This window comes from Delphinapterus leucas, chromosome 8, assembly GCF_059928025.1.
Source record: "Delphinapterus leucas isolate spDelLeu-1000000601 "Yukka" chromosome 8, BTC_Dleu_Yukka2, whole genome shotgun sequence".
NCBI lineage: Eukaryota > Metazoa > Chordata > Mammalia > Artiodactyla > Monodontidae > Delphinapterus > Delphinapterus leucas.
In genome coordinates, this window is record NC_143136.1 from 85,190,812 (window position 1) to 85,209,635 (window position 18,824).

Consider the following 18,824-nt stretch of genomic DNA (forward strand, 5'->3'; position numbering starts at 1 on the left):
AATCTAAAAGATTTATTTTGAGCTGGAGAAGAATAATTGGAAGAGAAATAGTATTGAGTACCTAGTATGTGCCAGGTGCACTGAACTCATATGAGGTAGGTGGATAGACATACAGCCTCAACACATTATAGACCAACACTGTGATACATGAGGATACTTGAGGGTTCCTGAGACCTTTTCAGGGATTCTACAGAATCAAAACTATTTGCATAACATTTTTTGCCTTTTTAACCCTCATTCTCCCATGTCTATACAGTGAAGTTTTCCAATGGCCACACACTATTTGATATGACAACAAACTGAATGAAGAAACAAATATGAGAACCCAAACATTAAAGAGATTTGCTAAAATATAAAACAGTGCCACTCTTCTCACTAAATATTTTTGTTTTGGAAAAAGTCGTTACTTTTTCCGAAAAACAGTTTAATGAAATGGTTTGGTTGTTTTTTAAAATAAATTAATAAATACATGTTTTTAAATGTCAGCTTAAATTTCTATTAGGGTAAAAACTGATAGATACAACACCCTATTACTGAATGCCCTCGATAATTTTTTAGTAAAACAAGGTTATTGAGACCAAAAAGCTTGAGAATTGCTGGCACAGACAGTGGAATAATCATAAGAGATGGCATCTAGCCATCAATGATACCACAATGAACAGCACTGGAGCTGAAACAAATCCAAGTGTGGGTGATGACCAGTTTTGACTTACTGCCCCATTTTGCCATCTCTCAGTCAGTCTTCCAGGACTGCAGTGCTAGGATAAAGACAGAATCATAACCACTACATCCATGTAAATGTAAGCAGTAAGCTTTCAGTAAGTGGTTGAGGACATTCCTTGTAGGACTACATTGCCCATTCTCTTGGATCATCAATTCAAAAAGCATTGTTATTTGATGTTATGGAAGTCCACTTTATTGGACATAGCTCTACTGTGCATTAAATTTTGTTTGAAGTATGCGTAAATTAAAGAAAATCTTTGCGTACTTATCTTTCCCCATTGTGTTTGTAGGTGTGCTGTTTCCGCTAACTCTCAACACTTACTTGGGTATCATGGCAAGAAGGTGTGCAATCAATGTTTGTAAGCTAATCAACTGATTGATTAATTCTTGCCTAAATCCAGAAGAAAGCATCACTTCATTCTTGGTGGACTAGCCTATCAACCACGTAGCAACTTACTTCTATGAGTAGAAGTATTCAACTACGCTCTTACTCAATGTAACCGTCCCATATTCTGAAGGGGTGAATACAAGGTCAATGCAAGTGTCCCCGGTGCCTTGGGAGAAGATTTTAGGGTTTTCTTTTTTTTTTTTTTTTTTTGCGGTATGCGGGCTTCTCACTGTTGTGGCCTCTCCCGTTGCAGAGCACAGGCTCCAGACGCGCAGGCTCAGCAGCCATGGCTCACGGACCCAGCCGCTCTCTTGGCATGTGGGATCTTCCCAGGCCGGAGCACGAACCCGAGTCCCCTGCATCGGCAGGCGGACTCCCAACTGCTGCGCCACCAGGGAAGCCCAGGGTTTCTATTTTTAATAGACTTTTCCTAAGAGTAGCAAAGCCACCATGAAAAGAACAGTTAATGAAACTTGTTTTCTTCATTACCAAACTTAATATAAATACTTCCACATGAATGTTCTTTTCTCTTTTTTAAGTTATTCATGAAGTCTATCTTTGCTAGAGTTGCGGCGGGGGGTGATATACAAGAATAATCTCAGAAATTATTGCAACAGGAGAGAAGTAATATAATATTTTAAACCCCAACTAATATAAGGAACAATTCATAATCCCCCGAAAACACAATACAATAAAATTAAGAATGAAGGTTAATCCTTAATTTGACCTACATTAAATAATTATCATGTAGAGGTAAAATCAGATCATTTCAAGGTCTCCAGAAGACTTCAGTTTAAGTAAATGAGATCTTAGATTTTACATTCTGACATCACTTGCTTTTATTTTTCCCTCCGGTACAAACTCACATCAGGATCCTTTTCCTGTGCAATTAGCAAGATAACTGTCTTACCTAACTGACAATGCCCCTTTTCATTTTGGGGTCTGCAAGCATTTGCCACTTACACTCAGATCATGTTTTTGTGATAGGCCACAGAGCAACTTTCTTTAAAGCTATCAAAGCCTTCCTCATTATCCTTTATGGGCTGTGCAGAAAACATCCCAACTACTAGACATTTAACTGGAGTGCAGTAGAATGGGTTTGCTGGCCCTCTCCAGTTCCTTGGGTAAAAGCTCTGTTCATAATCAGTGTCTGGTTTTTTAAATCACCCTCAAGAGGTTCCTTCCGGTCCACTTCAGTTCCCTTTTTAGTGTCCCACTGATTTTCCAGACTTTAGGAACGTGTCCTTAACCACCCGCTTTTTCAATGGCTCTCTCCACTGAATGCTAAAGGAACACTTTGATACTTCAGACATTGAGAAAGGAATATCTTGAGAACTAACACACCATTTATAACAGTACAGTTTACAATAGCATTTCCTACAGAAAGATGGTGCCTTCTCAGAAAGAGAAGGATGATTTTTGCACCCCATTTAGTTTCAAAACTACAAGCAACACCCTTGTTTCTTGTCAATAAAAAGGAAGATAGAGTAGAGTAGCAATCACAATACATAAATGATATTATTTGTCCCCAGAGTGCATACCAAACTGTAACTCACTCAAAGAGCTTGCATGAATTATGAATGGCAGGAAGGCGCAGAGAGGAACTTAGCACAGACCCACCCCACACTGCTGTTACACGAATATTTTATAGGCAGAGAAGCCACATGAACTATGTGATGAGATGGCAAAGGTATATATTTTATGTTTAATTCCCATCCTGCTCTAAATCTCATTTTAAATAATATAGGGACACTACAGAAGCCGTGCATCTGAAAATACAATATTGATTAAATTTTAATAGCAAATAAGCTAATCAGGATAAAATCTGAAAAACCTCAAGGGAATGGTGGGATTTTCAAAGAGATGTCCCCTTGGCCCCCAAATAATAACAAAAACAAAAGCAAATGAAGAACAGAATACACTGCGTTTTAAACTGTACACAGAAGTGGAAGACAGAAATATAAGGAAACTTGGGCATTTATGTGGCATTTGGAAAGGTAATGGTGGGCACTAAAGGACTCTGCTTTGACCTGAAAGTCAGGGGCAAAGCCATTATTGTTTCTGTTGCCTAGATAAAGGGTATTCATGTTGTAATGTAACATATCGGTATATTGTCCAGTTCTTTTTTAGACTCTGTAATAAAAAATTGTAGTCATTTTCCAAAGAAAAGTCATAGAATGATCAGATCACAGCTCTATAAATAAAAATATGCCAGAGACTTTCAGTCTTGTCTCAGAATACAGTATTCATGTGTCCTATTTTCTTATTTTTTCCCTCTAGCATTTTCCTTGAGGTTTTTTTGAACTAAATAATCAGGAGGAATTGGGAGGGGAAAGGGGAAAAGGAACCTTTTCCTTCTGCAGAAAAAAATGGTTGTATAGAAGAGTTTTTTACATATACACGCGCACATACACACACTCACACGTACCTCAAAAAGGAAATAGTTGAGCTGAAACAGAATCATTATCATGAAGTCTGTGTTAGGAAAAAGAGGAAAAAATATAAGGGCGAAGACTCATCTGAATGATCCTAGTTAAGGGCCTTACCAAGGAGACAGCTTAAGTTATCTTTGACAACTGGTGAGTCGCCCTGCTTGGCTGAGTATGAATTGAATGTTCCCAAAGTAACATTTCACAAATAGGGATACCCTTCCATTTCACACTGCTCTTTCTCGAAATAGCAACACAATTTAGCAATATTTCATATCAAGACAATTGCACTGTAGAATTATTATAGTCTTAGTGCTTCATAAAAATTAAAAAAAAGTTAAATCCCTGTTTTGTTGAACACAAGAAATGAATAGTAAATATTGATTTAGAGTGAATGCAAACATTTCCCTAGGAGTGGATAATTACTGCCTTTCTATGCAAAACACTTATATTTGAAGAAGCACTTCACTTACTTTGCCATGCGGTATACATTCTTTAGTACATTTTAAATTATACGTTGTCCTGGACAATGTCTGCTCTATAATTTCTTGTGTCTCTACACCAGAGTCAGTATGTAATTTTAAACTACCAAGTTTCTGCCAACTAGGAGAATAGGCTTAACTCTCTTTGCTGGGTTCACAAATACACAAGGAGATCTGGAAAGACACAGGACTGATGATCTCAGACCTGGAGAGTTTGGTCTCTTTTTTCAGGCCAACAGAAATGCCACTAGTAACTGGCCACAGACTTACAAAGCAGAGACTAAATGGAATATAGAATTTATGTACCTAAGCCAGTTTATAGCCCATCTAAAAGATATGAATTAAATAATTAACATTAGAAATTTTTGACGAATGACTAGTGGTTTGAATACTTCTTATAGAAAGGTCTAGTTTAATAAGGGACCATTATACTTTAGAATATATCTCTTGTCAAAATTTTTTATTATTGTAGTTTTATCCCTCTGCCAAGGTATTTGCAGCATAGCATTATTTAAATTATGTAAAGGAATTCATTTTAACCATTTCAATGTCACCTATGTAGATGGTGATTTAATTCAGCAGTTATGTTAGAATACTTTTAATTGTACAGAATACACAAAGCTTATATTTGCATAAAAATATTAAATAGTACAAAGTTATAAAAGATCATGTATATCATGGTATTCATCATTTTTACCTGTAAATTTGCCATTCACTAAAGTAATAAAAATACTTGCAAAATCGTCTCATATTAAAGTACCCATCATTCTATCCTGTTTCTACGAAATTGGCTTTTTTTTTTTTTAAGATTCTACATGTAACTGATAATATATAGTATTTGCCTTTCTCTGTCTGTCTTATTGCACTTAGAATAATGCTCTCAGAATGGCTGCCAGGAGTTGGGGGGCAGGGAAAAGGGGGAGATGTAGGTAAAAGTGTACAAACTTTCAGTTAGAAGAAGAATAAGTTCTGAGGATCTAAGAAACAGCATGGTGACTATAGTTAGTAATGCAGTATTGTATACTTAAAAGTTGCTGGGAGTAGATTTAAGCATTCTCATTACACATACACAAAAAAAGTAACTATGTAAAGGAATGGATGTATTAATTATCTTGATCTTGGTAATCATTCTACAGTGTATAGCAAATCATCACTTTGTACACCTTTAATATAGACAATTTTATGTCAGTCAGTCCTCAATAAATTTGGAGAAAATTATAAATAAATAAATATGTACATAAAAATTTAAAAGATTAAAGTATATGAAAGCAAAAAAATGCTAAATTTGGAGTAAAGTTACTCAGTGGGAGATAAATGAGATGAGACCAAGGGATTGTTTATGTGCACAGATTGGTTACGTGTCCTGCTTCCATAGAATCTTCACATTCATATATTGTGAAATTTAGTCTCATTTGTTCTCTCTGGTTTCAAACTGCATACAATCTCCTACCTTTTGGATATATTAAAGATTACAACATAGGAAAAATGAACTCTAAGAGGAACAAAACAGTTTCAGTGGTTATACCAACTATGAGTGTACTTGAAGAAGATTCATCAAAGTTTCAACCTTTTGCATGTCATGTAGTGTCTTGTGGCATCCACTGTGCTCTCTTCTGTTTATACCCCCTCCCATTATTGGCTTATTTTAGGCAAACTTGTCTGAACACAGGAACTGCCTGGGGAATTCATTAAAAATGATTCTCAAGACCTTATTCCAGAGAGTCTGACCCAATGAGTCTGGAACAGGGCCCAGGAAACTTTTTTTTTTTATTGCTCCAGATAATTTTATGATTAAGTTTGGCAAACATAGTTCTAGACCTTCATCTAACCCGTCCTCTAAACTCCATTTTATTTTTAATCAGTGTGGGCAATATTTTCACTAGCCGTACTTGAGGAGGAAAGGGGGAAGCCTACTCTCCAGCCTGCTCAGTGAGAAATATCCTCACTGTTCCTATTTCAGTGTAAAAGGAAAGCACAACTAGGATTGACTTTAAGTCATACCGAAGTAAAACTAATTAATACCAGCCCTATTTCTTGATGGAGGTTTTGATAGAGGTGTGTTTTAAGGAACAGGGAGGTCTGAGTTACTCAAGTGCAGATTGAAAAGGACGTGGGCACAATAAATTGACAAAGAACTGAGAGGGCTGGATGGAGAGAAAACTGATAAATTACCTAGGTCACAAATGAGACTGAGCTCTGTTCCTTGGAAATATACTAAATCTAATAGTTGTCTGAGAACACACTTAATCTGCAAAAGACTATGAGGATTGTACTGATGTTAATTTTTTAAAAAAATGCAAATGACAACTTAATACTTCAGCAGAAATTATGAATAGAGACATAATTCACTAGCACATAGTAAAAAGCTTAAATGCCAGATTTGATCACAACCATGTGAGTCAAATCCAACTTCGATTGTCTCTGCAAGTGGTATCAAGAGATGTTTTGGAAGAGAATGGAGTAGATATCCGAGATGACAATACTAAGGTAAGCAGCATTGATGAACATCAGAGGTATTGTAACAGTAAATAGTCAAATTTTAAAAATCATAAAGATAATAAATGGGTATGATAATGTGTTTGACCTTGTCCATTATGCCCCTCCATATTCCATCACTCTAACCAGTGAATTGTGTAGAAATGTTTGGCTTCTTTAGTGTATTTCTTAGCAGCATAGACAACAGGGGAGCTGTGGGCAACACACGCCAACACTCTTACTCAAAGAAGAAACCCCCAGAACAGGTTCTACAATCCAGCCCTTGACTCCGGTCATTCACTGGTTTTAGAAACTCCTTTATTTTATCTAATCTAAGCTACTACTGACTGCAACACACTTCCCAATTTCCACAATGTTAAAAGGTGAAAAAAAAAATGTGCATCTTACAATCAATAATATGTGAAACTCTTAGAGAAAAAAAAGTAAAACAACAGACAGCCTCCTGAGGTTTTAATGGTGTTTATCAAAGAAACTCAAAGTTAGGCAAATAAAGTTCTGGGGGAATGGTCCACCCCCAAGTCAATCCCCAGGGCACTGATACCATGTGAGGATGCCATGAGCTGCTTACAATCACTTTGTCACAGCAGGAGAACCTTCGCCCTCTCAGATGAGGTTATGATAAACAATGCACAAGGGACATCTCTCAGAGCAGATCTCAGAGCAGCCAGATTGGGGACCATGGAATCCTCCCCACCACCAGAAGGAAGAGACCCTGCTGATCTAGTCTAACAGAATATGGTATATGCCAACAAATCTTGACCACTGTACAGTAAGTTGTTTCCCCTCCTCTTTTCTAAATGGTAGTCTTAATGGATTTATCCCCTTTTTCCTCTTCCTTTGTTTGTGGAGAAGGTAATTGAAAATACCATTTAGCACTCAGTGAATGAACCATGAAATTGCTACATCTGCATCAGACTCCGAGAAAATACACATCCCTCAAAGATTCTGAACTTGGACCTGGGATGCAGTAAGAGAGTGAGATTTGAGTTTTATCTCTTTTGGAAGGGGTAAATGTGTTTATAATATACAGGAAGGTTGTATTATTTTAGTCAAGGGCATTACAAAATTGTTCATATATAAAGAGCATATGTAGAGAAAAATTGGCCACAAGTAGTTACTTGTGAGTTTACATCTATTACCGATATTTGGGGGAAAATCTAGCTTTCACTATGGGAATTGTCTCTGTGCCGCATCATTTTGATATGTTTCCTCTAAGATTGCTAGCTGTAAGATCACCTATGCTACAGGGCATCTTCCATCATGTGGAGACAGCTTGCCTAGAATGAATCCATCAGAGAGGAAAGTAAATCTTGGAGAGTGGTGGGAGAGAGTAAAAAAAAAGTGTGTGTGTGAGTGTGTGTGTGTGTGTGTGTGTGTGTGTGTGAGAGAGAGAGAGAGAGAGAGAGAGAGAGAGAGGAGGGGAGAGGGCAGGAGAGAAGAGGAAAAAAGGAAGTCAGAATTCCTAGAAATATGAGAAATTATAGAAGAAAGTTCAAGTTGGTTTTCTGTCACTGGCAACTGAAAGATGCCTCATTAATACAGAATAAATTGTCTTGATTCAAATTTCACAATAGCTTTGCAAAGGTGGGGACAAATAAGAAAACTGTTACTGACTCACTGGGGTTAAATCAGTGAGAGTCGAAAGAGAAAGCAGATCTCATATTCTACTTCCACGGGGAAGCTGAATCTAAATTTATCACAATACACAACCACAACCAGGAAATATCCTACTAATGAGGTCAATATCAAAGAGCCATAATAGCTAACACTTGTTGAATTCTCATCATGTGCCAATCATTACTCTATTAATGATATATTTATATTAACTCCTTCCATCCCCTCAACAACCAAATTAAGTAGTTCTACTTACTCCATTGTACAGATGAACAAACTGAGGCTTAGAGAAGATAAACAATTTGCCCCAGGTCACACAGCCAGCTGGGATTACAACCCAGGCTCTTTGCCCTTACTCATCTGTTCCCTTAACCACCATACTCAACTTGGGACAAGTATAGTACTTCCCAAACACCAGTGGAATTCTTGTATTTATCTTTCTCTCCTGCCCAAGTCCAGAATGAGAGAAAAAGTGTTTTCCCTCTGCCAACAATACCACTAACATTGCTACATTGACATTATTCAGCAAATTGCTTTCACTTAGTAAGCATGGTGAGAACTCCCTGCCTAAACATTAGAGACGGTTTTCCAGCAAGCACAAATCCAACTAGAAATAGACCAAAATATTCAAAAGTAGAAGTGGAATTTATTATTATTAATTCCACTTCAAGATTTATTTCAAGACCTGACTGACTGTATGTCAGTGTTGGACACCAGAACAGAATCTAATTAGCCTGGCTGTTATTCAGCATCGATGCTCAGACTTACCCTACTTGAGTCCTTGCGGCAGGACACGATTTCAAAACGCTGAGTGTTCAAAGGAATGTCACCTCTACAAACAGCGTTCTTAATGTCAAAGGATAAAGCATCACAGTTGTTGGGAAAGTTGTACATCTACCAGGAAAATATTCATCAGCTACCCAGCTGGTCATTCCCTTTGCCTTTGGCTATTTGGACATATTTTAGTAAAGACACCCACAAGATCTCCAATCTTAACTGTAAAGCTTGAGAAAAAATGAACAGTGAAAGTTGTTTTCAGGTGTAATATAAGAAACTCCTTTTAACTCCTTTGCCTCAAGATTTACATAATTGTAAGGGCAAACAAACCAAACGATAAAAAAAATACCAGGTACTACAGATTAGAAATGAAAAGTAAACCAGCGCATGCCAGTTTCTTGCTACAAGTTCCGGCCGATACCAAAGTCAATGTGACTGAGAGAAGATGTAGTGTGGAGAGAAAATCTCCCAGGATAATCAAGGGATACACTTCCAAGTCTATTTCCCCCACAGAACTGTTTTGTTTTCTCACATCAATGAGCTAGAATAAAATGTGGATCCCATGATCAAGCTGGCAGAAGTCATGCTCCCTACCTGGATGCTCGAAAATTGTAAATCACAACTTTACAAGGATTTAACTTTTCCCTTTCCAAAGTAATCAAATGTTGTGGTGAGGGGGCCACTAATCATGACAAAAAATATACTGCAAATGCTTTCTTTTGGTGCCAAGTCCAATAAGTTCTCTGAGTGAAATTAAATGCACGATCTGATTCCAAACCACAGCTTCCCTTGGGGATGTGCAAATCTCAAGAGGGGGCTGAAAGGCCAGTTTTATCAAAGCCCAGGGTTACACCCATGTTTTTCAAGTTTGTTTTTTTTTTTTTTTCCCTTTTTTAACTACTGCCTGTAGTATAAACGGCTCAGGGCCCTCTGCTTTCCAGCCTTCATAGTCAAATCAGCGCTTCATACTTTCCACATTCGGCCTCTAAAAAGTGGGCCAGTCCCTGACTTCTCTTAGTTTCTCACAGTTTTTGTTTATTTTAAGAGATTCTCTGCTGAACTCCAGGGAAGGGGGAAAAAAGGGAGGGAGAGAGAGAGGAATCTGTTATGTTGTAAGCAATTACTGGCTCCATCTCTTAGATCTGCAGTATCACAGGAATTAGAGATGGAAAAGACCCATTAGGTCATCCTGTACACCCTGGGCCAGCACAGCGCTATTCCCTACTGTAGATTATCTCTTCTGAGAGTTTTTAATATGTTTAAAGGGAAGCCAATGATAACATGGTTTCACTTTATTTCTTTTGGGGCTTTGTTCTGTCCAGTCTACAACATGCCATTTCTATGGATGGGCCCAGGGTGACTTTTCAAAGGACATTTGACTGCCCATAAGAATTAAAACAACATTTGTGCTTTCCAATAACTATGATCCATAAGTTCAGCATGGAAGCATTCATAAAAACAAATTCTATACAGCCAATGTTTAGTCCCAGGGATGGAAATGTGACATGGAAAAAACTGTACATAGACATAGTCTATATATCGAGTACATAATACCACAAATATAACTGTGTTAGTGTGCATACATGCTCACATAAAGTGCATACAACTACTCATCATTACCCCAGAGTGTTTCTGTTTCCTCAGAGTTGTGCCCAAATGCTGCATATTCACGAAAATGTGATCCAAAATATTTAAGGTTATGTCTCTCACAATTTTCTTCGGATCTCTCTTAAGTCACGCATTTTAAATGTCAACTTGCATAGAGAAATATTTAATTTCAAAAATACTCCTCCATTGGGAAATTCTTTAGCTCTTCCTTAAGTAGCTTTGCTTTTTTTTTCTCCTTCGTTCTTATCCTAAGGTAACAGAGTGTTTTGGTCTACTTTTGATGTGCCAGCCTAGGTACCCTTAGCTGAGAGACTACCAGTCCCATCCCTCAGGAAAAGAAATACAGTGTGAGGGGGCTTCCCTGGTGGTGCAGTGGTTGAGAGTCCGCCTGCCGATGCAGGGGAAACGGGTTCGTGCCCCGGTCTGGGAAGATCCCACATGCCACGGAGCGGCTTGGCCCGTGAGCCATGGCCGCTGAGCCTGCGTGTCCGGAGCCTGTGCTACGCAACAGGAGAGGCCACAACAGTGAGAGGCCCGCATACAGCCAAAAAAAAAAAAAAAGAAATATGGTGTGAGGGAAACCTAGCATGAAGAATGAACACATTGTGTGTTCTTAAGTGACTACCATCTTAATCCATTGGCCTTGAAGGCTATCTGTAGGAGATCAAATCAATATTACTATTTGAAAGCATACGATTTTGTGCTAGGATCATAATCAATCCTGATAGAATGTGTATTTTTTCTTATAGCATGTTTTAAGTTATATAGTATTTTTGAGGTATAATGCAGGATATATTTTCATTTGAATATGTTTAATAAGCTGGCCCATCTTTGATATGTGTGGTAGATAAGAATGATTTCTCGCTTCTCTACTAGGAGGCAGGGTAGTTTATTAATCAAGAGTCTGCAGTATGGACCTTTTACAGGGTTTGTGATTGTGGGTACTACCAGTTACCTTTCATTTGATCAGTGGTTTATATAATACTCTTCAAGAAGAAGAACCTAACTTATCCCAAAACAAATGTATATGATAGAGGGGTTCACTTTACTCTGTGTAGCTTAAAGAGTACAACTAAATTAGAGAACTTTAGAGGAAGAAAGCTTGGGCTCCAAAACCCATCAGGTTCTTCCCATCCTTGCTGGGGAAGCCGTTGAGTTTTTCCTCCCTTGACAAGGGCTCTTCTCATGACTGTTTCCTAGGAATACTCCTTCCCTTCAAAGATGTCCTCTCTGACCACTCTGGCTATTGGGGATCCCCCATTAAGCCTCTTACAGGACCCTCCTTATTTAACTCTAATAAGAATCAATTATTGCATTGTTCATTTATGGTTTAGCCAGCTCCCTAAAGTGGCATGGTGTTCGAGTTAAGGGCATAGGCTCTAAAACCATCACCCCTGGCTTAAATTCCTGCTCTGCTGCCTATTAGCTGCTTCTCCTTGGCAAGCTACTTGTACTCTCTCCCTTACCTGTAACTGGGGAAAATAGAGTTTCCACTTCACAGGCTTGTTGCAAGGAGTAAAGGAGCGAAAACTTGTAAAGCCCAAGGTAACTAACATGCAGTGTGCTCCCAATAAATATCAGGAGCTATTGCTTTAGTATTATTTTCCTTTGTGTTTCAAAGCCTAGTTTAATGCCTGGTACATGATTGGCACTCAATAAATGTGTATTAAAGATATGAAAGAATGGACATTCTGAAGAATGTTCCTAAGCGGAAAATTCCAACAATGGGAGCTGTTGCTCTTTGAGGTCATAAATACCTGTCAGTCAACAAAATTGCTGAAAGAACTTTTAGAAAGATTTTAGAAGTCATTCCATAGTAGTGTGGGAGATGTAGCTAATCACTAAGATTTCTTCCAAGTGGAAGATGCTGATATTGATCTAAGGCTGTGCTCTCACCACTTCCCCTCTTTGGGTCCTAGTTTCTCAAAGATAAAATAAAGGTTTTTGACTAGATCATCTCTAGGGTCCGTCCTATTCTAATATTCTATGATTCTATATGTGAGCCATCTGACTCTTGTTATTACTTTTTTTTTCTGCAAAAATTCCCATAGAATAGTTTTTCATTTGGCAACCAAAGTAACTTGGTTCAAACGGCACCTGGAACAGAGTTATTCTAACCCAGGGTCAGGGAGCCCTAACAACTGGTGACTGTGCTATAGTCACTGCCACTTGGTGACAGGAACATAAACAGTCCATTTCCCATGCCGCCTCTTTCCACTACCATATTCTCTTTCACTTCCCACCTTCCGCAGCAATACAGACTCGCCTTATGCATCTCCAAAACACAAGAATTCCACCCACGCAGCACTGCAGAAATTAGAGCCAGAAAACGCCTATTAGGTCATGCAAGCCACACCCCTTCTAGAGCAGGAACATCCTCTTCAACTAACGTTTGAGCTCTCCTTCTGGCTCCAAAATGTGGCCAAGCTTTAGTGATTCCTGGATATGGTTTGAATAACAGTTTATAAGCATTCTGGGATCCTTTGAAAATAAAGGTTCCATATAAAGTTATCTTACTATTTTGTTTATTATAAAGTGGTTTTGTTGCTGTTGTTTGTTAATCTTCCTGGGAGTAGTCACAAGAAGACGTCTCAAAGAAGAAATTGTACCAGCAAGCCTTTGACCTGATTTTTATCAAATCTGATAGCCAGCCATTAAGAACCTAGCTGATTAAAGCCCTGATTGCCCTGTTGTAAATGTGCAATAAAAAAATAGTTTGGAAAACAATTAAAATATTTAAGGTATACGTGTTAATTATTGCTAATATATTTGCTCACATTTTCCTCAAGTTAAATTATATATTTATCATCAATGTAAATTCTGTTTATTTTTAATCGTATAACAATGCTTTATTGCCTTTGGATATGAAGTCTTATAACTGTTAATTTGCTAAACGTTCAACATTTTTTAAATGTTTGCCTGTTTCATTGTGCTGAACATACAAATCCAACTTATTACTCCAGGTGACAAGAAAGCCAGCTGATTAACACAAATGTCAAACACCACTGGGGATTCAACCCAAATCCTTGGCTACTATCCAGCCACTCCTCTGGCTCATAGACAATTTCATTATTTCTCTGTTAGAAAGGGAACATGAGGGTGGGAAACTGTCCTAGATGACACAGTAAGTAGGACTCCGCATTCTACTTAAGGCTTTCTTCTCTTGAAGAGCTTAAGGCAAATAGCCTAGGATAATATTTCTTTTTACCATACACACAAACAAAATTAGCATTACTGTACCCATTTTACAGAGATGAAAGCTTGATTGTAGAGAAACGGGGCCACTGGTCATTGTTACCCAAATCATAGTAGAGTCAGAGAAGCCCCAATATCTGTCTCCTAAGTGCTAATGCAGCTTCATATCCGAATGACCACATTTTCTTAATGAATCACTAGTAGTAGGATCTACAAAGCACTCTGCAAAATGTAAAATGCTATTAAAATGTATAATAGGCATAAAGTTCTGAACTGGGATAGTTTTTTTCTCCATCTGAAACTATATTAAAAAGAAGAATTATTATAAGGAGTGGTACTAAACTCAACATATTATTAAGAAATTGCTGTTATTTAAGATAATATAATAGGTTCCATATTTATCAATGTTTCATAAACTAAAGATAATTTCCTGAATTTACAAAAGCTGCTATTCACATTGGAAAGCTCTGGATAATTGCTGTCTATCTGACACAGGAATAATAATGCAGAGGAACCCAATTGTGGGCCATAGTTGGAATAAACCTCAACTTCCAAAACTTTCCAGCGAAACAAACCCCAGAGGGGGATAGAGACAGATATACACCACTGCGAGATTTCAAATGTCAAGTTTTCAGCAAAACTAGAACAAGTTTTCAAAATAACAAAAAAAGGGGCTCAAAGGATAAATAGCTATTGAAGGGAGTATTAGGAACACAATTTTTGGATCAGATTAGGAGGACATACAATGGGTATAAACTAACAGAAAGTATTTTAAGGTTATATTGAATATGGGGCCAAGTGAAAAACAAAAGGAATACAACAGGTTCAGCAGTTTTAAAACCTTAATGATAAATGAATGAATCAGTGTGGGAGGATGTCAAAATTTCCTTAAAAGAAAGCATTCTGCATAGAAATGCAGCAGTTGAAGGCAATATAAAAACAGTAGCATTGGGCTTCCCTGGTGGCGCAGTGGTTGAGAGTCCGCCTGCCGATGCAGGAGACACGGGTTCGTGCCCCAGTCCGGGAAGATCCCACATGCCGCGGAGTGGCTGGGCCCGTGCGCCATGGCCGCTGAGCCTGCGCGTCTGGAGCTTGTGCTCCGCAAAGGGAGGGGCCACAACAGTGAGAGGCCCGCGTACCGAAAAAACAGTATTTATGCCATACTCACCAAGATACCTATTTCTCCATTTAACACATCTGCCCATTTAAACATAGACACCACCTCATGGTGAAAAACACTATTAACCTAGAATTTTTGAATTTTAGGGACTAACATAGCCAACAAGTCTCATTTCAAGTTCACTTTGAGTGATGAAGACCTTAGGAAGGCTGCTTGGATCATGGCTTTGAGAATTCGGAGGCCTCACCTGGCTCAGTGGGAAGAGTCTGTAATCAATTATTGCTGCCTGTCATGGCTGTGGGAGAGGAAAATCCAAGCCCACTTGCCATTTATTTGATTTTCTGATCCAGTATAACCCTCTTCACTTACAGCTGAGGAATCTGAGGCATTGGTGGGATACGGGGTTACCTTTACGAATAAAGAGCTAGAGTGATTGGCCTAAGGGTAGACTGATATTGGGTTGGTCTTCTTTGCAGAATGCAGGTATCCTGATGTCAAGTTCCCTGCCCTTTCTTTCTACCAATTGCATTCTAAATTCTGATTGTTTGGAACTCAACAATAGATATGACTAATACCCAGTTACACTGTAATAATATAGTCTTAGTTCGTTCTACAAAAAAAAATCATAATACTTAAATATATTCTTAAATCTTTTCAAGCCCCTAATATCTATCTTTCTGGAAGAAAAATAATTTCCTACTAAAACTTAATTTCTCTAAGACATTAAATCCGATAAGTGTACTGTTTTTCCTAGGCTTCAAATTCTTTAGCCTTCTTTCTCTCTGTTTAGAGAGTTTATAAATCTCACTGACTTAATCCCATTCAGTGTGATACTAAAACTAGCAATGAAGTGTAGAGGAACCATTAATATTCCAAATTCCTCGAAAATGCACACCATGGTGCCCTTGAGTAACCTCAAACTATTAGCCATAGTCCCTCGAAGCTTACAGCAAGCAGTATGGAATATCCATTGGCCCAGCATTTACCTTCTATAAGCACACCCTATATAGAATTACTTTTTAGAAATTCAAATGAAATATTTCAGGTAAGCAAACAGTTGTTGCCATTGTCATAACTGAATATCTAATATCCATACAAACATAAAATAATGCAGTACTAACAGGTGTTGCTCTTCACTTAAATTTCCCCACATAATCTAGGTTTTTTTTCACCTCGTATACAGATATACTTATCTTAAAACTTACTTGAGTGCACTCAACAAAGTCGAGAAAACAACGTCTACAAAAGGCTCCTGGTGAAGAAACATGCAGAAACCAAGAGGATGGGTTGTAATGTATGCCTCGTGGGCACCTGGATTCTTCCACCATATTTGTCAGAACTCTCTGTACTATGTAGTGCATTGGAAAATCGACGGCAAGTCTCTATTATGTGAGCCTTCTCTGAAAATCCTTTAACGCAGACAACACTTTTTAAAAAATAGCAAGGGATGGGGTAGTCATAGGGCATATCTTATGACTTCTACTGCTTCGCCTCTCCAGCTGCCCATTGAAGAGATATTTTGGCTCAGGTTTACCTATCATGGCAGCATAGGCCCATGGGGACCCATGGAAGGTAATGAGGGGCTCCATTAACCAGTTTCATTATTCCATAAGGCCTAAGGGAATAACACACCCACCAATAACAAGGCTGCTAAAGCTAGAGTGTCAAATTACTTTGGGGCAAAATCTTATCAACTTCGTATGAAAACTCTTATTACTTCATGCTGATAAGAGTCTCTGACTGGCAACTATGTATGTGTTTGAGTAATAAATAAATTGTTTTGTTTGGATATTTAAATTTTTCAAAACACAGAGTCCCAGATGTAGAAGATAATCAGAGAAGACTCATTTATATTAAGGGCTCAATGTCAATTTAATAACTTTAGTAATGATGGTGCTGACAGCGCAATAGCTAAAACTTACATGACATTTCCTAAGTGCCAGGAGCTGTTCTAACCATTATACATACATTTATTTATTCAATCATCATAACAACCATATTAGGTAGGCATTATTAGCCCAAAGTAGAGTTATAAGAAGTGAGAAAAGGGAGACAGAGGACCATCAAATGACATGCCCACAGTCATACAGATAGTAAAGGCTGAAGCAAAAATTTGAACGCAGGCAGTGTGCTTTAGAACACATTCTCTCAATTCCTTCCTTCAGGAAATACTATGGTTAAGGTCTCATTTTTAATTGGAACAAAGACCACAGAGCAGAGTGGCTTCCTTATCTGTAAAATTAGGGATAGTGATAGTAGTTTTCTCAAGTTGTTGATAAGGTTTAAGAAATTCATTTTTATAAGATTTGAAACCCATACCTGGAACAAAATAAGTACCATTAGGTGTTTGCCAGTGTTAACAAGACTTTTTAAACTACAAAGCTTTTTTTCTCCTCTTGAGCACAGATCGAAATCCTGAGGCCAACCATCTCACAAGTGTTCAATATGGGTAACTTTGAAAATGATGTTGCTATTGTCTAACTACCAATAGGCAAGGAAATTCAAATGGCTGCCTAAAAACAAACCATTAACTTAGCTTACTGGTGAAAGCTCAGCCCTACCTTCCCTCTGCAATGGGAGGGGGAGAGGAGGAGGATGGGACACTTTGTGCCTGAGTAGAGGTGTGTGTAAGCAGAGCCTGAGCACTGCCAGGGACCCTTGATGAGATCTTCATTCTTTTCTCCCTGTTCACAAACACTCCTGAGAGCCTGGTAATTTACCACTAAATCTGTGTGCATAGAAACAAACAAACTTTTAAACTACAACATTCACCACATGATATATACGTTCCTTGGACTAGCATATCATTGCATAATATTGTTCAGTTTTAATAAAACTATCCTTTGAAGCTCTGTTGTGGAGGAGAGTAATTCCACAGCAGCTTTGAAGTATCCTCCCTTAAATAAAGTCAGAGAAGAAGCCATTGTTTATTTCACCACTATTTAAGAGTTAATGAGAGATTTGCACCTGTACAGCTGTTGTGGACTGAAACTAACTCATGGAGTGAATGTGTTTTCTGCTTGAGACAGTTGTAAATGCCTTAAGTAAAAACACTGAGGACTGCTAATGGATAGGTTTATTTTAAAGCATGCCATCTGCTATCAATCATAGAGAAGTATAGGAAGCAAGTTTGGCTGGGCTCCCTCCTTGTGAGCCTGATAAAGACAGGGCTCCAGGACTCGAGAACATTGAGTCCTCAAGAGAATAAAACATCAAACCTACTCAGCAGCTCCACTAACAATAATAAAAATGCCTCTGCCTAAAGGTGACATTCTGAATTTACGATTATTTGTGTCTATAAAGTGTATTCTTTGGCTCCTGACTCATTCTGACTGTCTCACTCTAAGATCAATACATTAAGCCTGCCTGGAGTAAATGGAAATCCTATCCTTTTATTAAACCAGCAGCCAGTACCTGAGTCGATCTAATGCCCTATAGGATCGCAGGAAGATTTTCAGCTCTGTTCTCTTCCGTTTTTAAGATTTTTCATGAGAAAATTACAACTGAAATCTATTTTAATTCACTAAAATACATAAATAACATAGGCAAGTTTATCTTTCCTAGAAGACAAAATAAAATGAAAGAAAATAAAAGACTGAATTGGAATTAATCCTACTATTCTTCTATCATGTGCCCATGATGATGCTGTCAGAAAATTACATATTAGAAATATGTTACAGTAAAATTCAGAATCGGTGGCTCAGAATTGTTATGTTCTTTATGCAGTATGGGCCAAGCATGTTTTCAAGAGGACAAACATTATTTCCTCAGAAATCTTCCAGCTGTGGAATTATAACCAATATTGCTTTCAAAAATGGATCCCAAAGTATTCCTTGAAAAATGTCGAGCCTGGCTTATTAAAAGTGCTGCCTGCTGAAATCCTCAGTGGATGAAATGAGTTGTGGCATTGGAAACTTCCACAGCTTATAATGTTAGAATCGGCCTCAAGTCTGCAGCTTAACTTAATTCTACTGCTAGCCTGGAAAACAGAG